The sequence below is a fragment of the Grammomys surdaster genome, unplaced genomic scaffold, assembly GCF_004785775.1.
Source record: "Grammomys surdaster isolate TR1022 unplaced genomic scaffold, NIH_TR_1.0 171, whole genome shotgun sequence".
NCBI lineage: Eukaryota > Metazoa > Chordata > Mammalia > Rodentia > Muridae > Grammomys > Grammomys surdaster.
The window spans coordinates 4334717-4341232 of NW_021604619.1; the positions used below are offsets into that span (position 1 = coordinate 4334717).

The 6516-nt window shown below is 37.6% G+C and overlaps 1 pseudogene; it reads left to right on the top strand.

The window, feature by feature from the left end:
• Window positions 1-3615: 3615 nt before the first annotated feature.
• Window positions 3616-3920, top strand: LOC114621030 (annotated as a pseudogene).
• The last annotated feature ends 2596 nt before the right edge of the window (window positions 3921-6516 follow it).

Consider the following 6516-nt stretch of genomic DNA (forward strand, 5'->3'; position numbering starts at 1 on the left):
TTTCTGATGGCAAAAGAATGCTGAACTATATATAGTCTTAGGACTTTATTTCTGTGAGCAAATACCATGATTAAGGCAACTCTTGTAAGGACAACATTTAATTGGAGCTAGCTTACAGGTTCAGAGGTTCAGTCCATTTTCATCAAGGAAGGAACATGGAAGCATCCAGGCAGGCATAGTCTAGGAGCAGCTCAGAGTTTTACCTTTTGTTCAAAAGTCAGAGAAGACTAACTTCCAGGCAGGTAGGAAGAGGGTCTTAAAGCCCATGCACACAGTGACACACCCACTCCAAGGCCACACCTCCAAATAATGCTACTCACTGAGCCAATCATATTGAACATTCAAACTACTTACATATTTGCATTCAATATACATACATACTTTTCATTTGTGTTTCTTAGTTTGATAACTGTTTAGTTGTGCTGCCTATTGATAGGCTAGTTAACTTGTGTGGGGGTGTTCGCATATTTAATTTTAAGTCAGTGATAGAATATAGATATCAGGCCCCTTTCAAATGTATCAGTATCCATACTGTCTGCTGTCATGCATGTATCTATTCCTTCTGCTGCCTTTCTTTTCTGATACCCAGTAGCTTTTTAATAGAATTCAATCCCATTGGACAATGATTACAAGAATTTCCTCAATATTGGGATCTGTTAGGAACATCCTTGCTTAAGTCTAGATCTTGAAGTATTTCACTTATATTTTCCTCTAGCCATTTCAGTTTCATGTATAACACTGAGATCTTTGATAAATTTTCAATTGATTTTTGTACAGGGTGATGGATAGGGATCTAGTTTATTCTTCTGCATGTAGACATCTGAGTTTCCCAAGACCATTTGTTAAAAGAGGCAGTATAATTCTAATGTCTGATTTTGGCAACTTTGCCATGAATCAGATGGGTGATTTATTGATGAATGTAGGGCTTTTCAGTCATCTACTTTTGCTGCAGTATATTGGAATCCAATCATTTTGTAGACTACTATTTCTTTTATGAAATCAGATATACAGCTATCCATTCTGCATACATTTACCTATCATTGCCATGGAATGTTTTTCTTTTAGAAATATGGTCTGCAACTTCCATTATTTCTCTTGACTAGTTGATGGCTTGAAATTTACTTTATCAGGTATAAGTATGACTGACTTTGTATGTCTTGGCTTCTATTTGCTTAGAACTTTGTGTTTTTGTCTTTCACGTTCAGTCTGTGTATATCTTTATTGCTGAGGTGCATTTATTGTAGACAAGAAATATTGCATCTTTCCAAAAATCTCAGAAAGCATTATGCCTCTTAGAATGAACAACTAAGGTCACTGACATTTGGTGTAATTATTGAGATAAACTTGACAATTTTCTGTGCTAAAGATAATCAGTTTTTTTCTCCTTAACCTTTGTTAAATGTTTTATCTCAAAAAATAAAATACTCTTTCCAGTGATGCTTATGATTGAGTATGTATTCCTTCTCTGTGTGTAGGAATCTAAAAGAACCTTCTTAACACTGAATTTGTGGTCATAAATTGATATAGTTTGTTATTTACTTGAAATGTATTTTTTCAGAAAATTATAAGCAATACATTGCAGGATATAGGAATCTTGGCAGTCAGTTATTTACTCGTATGGTTTGAAATCTATTGTTCTATAATTTCCTGAGTTGTAGGGCTCTTTGATTATTATTTGTTATTATTCTGCTATGTCAGCTTTTGTATGTAGGTTGTTGATATTTTTCCTTTATGTTTTAATATTTTTATTTTGTTTTTAAGTTTGACAACTTGATGATCATGTACAATGTGAAGAAGGTTGATATCTGGTCATGTTTAGTTGGGATTCAGGTTAGACGTTCTTTAACCATCCAGATTTGAGAATATTTCTAATTATATGAGTGGATTTCCTAGGCCTTTGGTTTTTTATCTCACTCCTCCTATTCCACAGGTTACTTGGATGCTTTTCTCTAGATTATGTCTCTGAGTTTATGAATTCTGTGAACAGGGACCTTCAAAAATATTGATGTCTCAATAACATACTATTTCCTTAGTTGTGTCTTTTCTCCCTATTATTCTGCTTGATGCAGTCTTTTAGGGATGCCTTCTACAATAGTTTTGATTTGATGAATTTAATTTTTTATTTCCAACATTTTCAATTGTTGCTGTTCTCCATGATCTTAATTTTAATTAATTTGTTACATTTAACATTCATACATATTATTGACTTTCAAATTAAAAAATCAAAAATTTCTATTTAATCCATCATTCAAATAGTATCTCAAGAATAAAACTATTGCAGCAAAACCAATTTAATAATTTTAATTATATAGAATCAGTTAAACATTAGTCTTGTTAAAAATGGCAGTCACTCTTCCTTTTGTTATCTACTATAATTCATTACATCAGATAATCACCAGTAACAGCATATAAAGGGAAAGTCAATTTTGACAAGTAGTAAGTGTGAAAAGTCACACCAAATTAATGTAACTACAAGCTTCATGTGGTTACAACTAATGCTTCCAATACCACATTCTATAAACTAGCATGAATTCCCAGCACCTAATATTCTCCTATTACTTGACTTTTAGGAAATTTAAAATCACCTAGTCTGCGTGTTAAGACACAAAAAGTGATGTCTTGCTTTGGCAAATAGAAATGGACAGGCTTCATAAACTTATTCTCCGTCTGAGAGAGACAACTTCTATGGATCTCATTTCTGATTGGTGCCTAAAGTGAGATACTTATCACAGGTCACAGAGATGATTATCTCTGCCTGTACTAGTAGTGGTACATAACAGATTGGCAAGGTAGCTTCATGGTAGCTTCTAGAATGCTCTGAAATAAAACAAAGAAACTAGCAAGCCAACAACAACTAAAACCCAAGTGGTAGTTGTAGGTTCTTGCCCAAGATTCATGACTTCACTAACCCTGGGTACCAGGGAACATTTTCAGTACAAGGCATAATTTATTATGTTGTTGGGCAGGTCCTAAGTCCAATTAAAGAGTTGTAGGTTACTGTCAAGTTATATATGGCTGTAATCTTAAGAACATTGTTTGATGCTAGTCATTGTGGTTCATAAGCATTAGCATTGGGTAGGTTGGTGACTGCTTGAAGAAAAAAAAAAGAGGCCATAGATTTGAAGAAGAATAAGAGAAGATGTATGAGTGAGTTTGGAGGGAGTGCATGGAAAGGGAAAATGATGCAATTGTAGTATAATAATAAAAAAAGAAATTTAAAACACTGAGCACAGAGTATATTTGGATTTCAATTTAAAAGCACACACACACGCACACAAATACATTAATATATATATATATATATACATATATATGTATGTATTTGTATAAATATGAATATAAATATATATATATAAATAAGTATATATACACATATATATATACATATACATACACACACACACATATATATATGTTGCAGACGTGATTGTTGCAGTTGCTCTTAAAGATAAGTCTTTAAGTTTGTTTGTAAAATGTGTAGAAATGTGGAAAAGATTCATGGCAAAGAGTAGTCCTAGTCAGTAGCCTTGCAACGTCATATAGAGCTGGTCTTATCTAGTATCCAGGTAAAGTATAATTGGAGAAGGCTTCTGACATTCTTGGTACGGCGCAACTATGAACTTGGAGCAGGTGTCCAATGAGGAGAAGTTGAACCTGTGCTGGAAGGACTATCTTGGTGGATTTGCGTTCCTGCTTTTCTTTGGTTGGTCAACATTTTCTGGTTCTTCAGAGAGGCGTTCCTCGCCCCAGCCTTCACAAAGCACAGCCAAATCAAAGGCTATGTTTGGCACTCAGCTGTGGGCTTCCTTTTCTGGATGATTGTTCTCACCACCTGGATCACCATCTTCCAGATCTACTGGCCCCACTCGGGTGCTCTTGGGGACTACCTCTCCTTCACCATTCCCCTGGGCACTGCCTGAGAACTTCATAAGCTGGTGATCTGCTCCTTCTCCCAGGATGGGCTTCCCTGCTCTAAGCTTTCTCTCAGACCCTGTAGACATTGGTTTCCCATTTCCCATCTGTCCCAATAAATTCTCACTGAAATTCTTGATACCATCCAGCACAGCTTTCTTCCAGTCTTGACTGCACATCAAACCCACTAAGCCAGGCTGAGTACAGAGGCTCACCAAGAGCATCCTGGCACAAGATGTTTTACCTAGAATCTCTCTGTGCAACCCAATCATTTATACTTCTGCTGAGAAAGAAGCCAGGAAGTGTTCCAGAGGCAGACACTTGAAATCCAAGTGTTCTCTGAACACTGTGGCACCACAGAGAAATAATATTCCCACAATTTGTCAGATCAGAAAAAGTAAGTTGTTGTTTTCCTGCTTACACATAAAATAATCAATTGACATATCACGAAGCCTAGATTTCAGGCATGTATTTGTTTAAATGTCCTACTTCACAAATAACTGCAATTCCTCTCATGTTAATGTGTTGCATAGTTTACATTCCAATATGACTTCATCTCCCTGCAAATAAGACTTAACAGTTTCGCCGGGCGGTGGTGGCGCACGCCTTTAATCCCAGCACTTGGGAGGCAGAGGCAGGCGAATTTCTGAGTTCGAGGCCAGCCTGCCTGGTCTACAGAGTGAGTTCCAGGACAGCCAGGGCTACACAGAGAAACCCTGTCACGAAAAACCAAAAAAAAAAAAAAAAAAAAAAGACTTAACAGTCTCAAACAATACTGGATGGATATTGTCTTCAATTCTCTTATCTTCTCTCTGTGTAGCCATCCCCAGCCTGCTGGGCCATATTCTGCTAGAACTCAGTTTGGTGATGTACAATGTGGGAACTCTGGTTGGCTACAGAAGGTAGGTAACTATAGACTGTTGTGCTCTGGCTTAGTAGACACGTGTTCTATGTAATCCAGGTCAATATCTTACTGAGCTGTTCTTATTTACAGCACCTGAGCCTCTCAGGACTGTTTAAAAGGATTCTAGTCTATATCTCTGTGATGAGTAGCTGGTGACGTGGTATGGTTGCCATTCTCCCACCTTATACTTTGTAGACTGTGGACTCCAGGGAGCCTGCTGCTGAGTAAAAATGTCTTCCCTTTTGTGAAGCTTGGACTAGAGAAAATCACTTGAGCACGGAGTCTACCATATATGCCTGTTTGCTCAACTAGCCATTCCTCATTTTCCTGCCTCAATAGAACCTAGATCTGAATTTTCTTCTGAATAATGATCTGTCATGTTTTCCAGAAGCCTGAGCTTCCTTCAAATCCCATGGTGTGACTCCAGTGTTCTCTCCTAGCATGGAAATATGTACATCATAACCTGCTATGTTTATGTAATTGCAGCATTCTAAGCTGTTATAATCTAATCTCATTTTGGATGTACATTCAAATTCCACTTCATTTAACTTTTTCAGAAGTTCCTAGTGGATTTCCCCCACCTCTGTAACTGAATTCAAACTACACATATTACCCTTAGAAGTTCCTACTGGATAGCCACTATTCCAGACAAATTGGGGCCATCATATTACAACCCTGGCATCTGCTCGCTCTCCTGCTTGAACTCTTCTTGTAGCTGTCATGTATACATTGGGATTAGCTGTTTGTTTTCAGGGCAGGTGATGAGAGGACCCATGTCCTCTCTCCAGTTTCTAACAGTGTTCTTAACATCAAAGGACCGAACCACACAAGTACTCTCAACTTCTGGATTCATGGCTGTGAGGCTACTCTCAGCCACAAGCTGTTCACATCTCTACTCCCAGCCAGCAGTTCACCATGTCACAGGAGTGTCTCTTCTGGAGGACTGCTGCAGTACCACATCATGTATTGGGACAGCTTTAAACACTGAATCTGATCCTAATAATTCCTAGAAAAGTCTGGACACCACCACTAGAAAATTGGGCTCAGGGTGGCTCACGTTCTCTAACCTTCCTGAAACTTTTAATTCAATAAATAGGCATGCATCACCCTGTCCACTATCCCAAGTATTCTACAGAGTATCACAGAAGACAAAGTGCAGTGTTAGTTTACAAGACTATCCAATAACATCAAAGCAATGGAAGATCAATGTTTGTAGAACACTATTGGAGGGTCAGCAAGCAACTCTAGCCCTAAAACAAGGGTCGGTAACATACTATCCTATTTGATTACAGTAAACCTGAATGAGGAGACACACTCTAGAGTTAATACTGCCAGACTTACAGCTGCTACATGAAATCACATGTCATACAGCTCACAGAACTCTTTCAAATATCATTCTTCTTTGTCTATCCAACCTCTTCAGTGCTAGTTCCTGTGAGAAGCAAAAGGCAAATTTCCAAACATAGAAGAAAGAGAGAAAAAGAGAAAAAGATGAAAAGTATGGGGTAATGTTTAGATCCTTTAAAAATAAGTGTCTGCCATGTGGAGATATGTGAGGGAATCAATTGACCTAGGGGACTCTTGTCTACCTACCATTTAGGCTCATACTAGTCATGAACTGGAGTGTTGTCAGGTGCTCATCATAGCTTTCTTCATCTCAGAAGCTGCCTTTCTTCATCTATTAAGATTCTGCTGGTCTT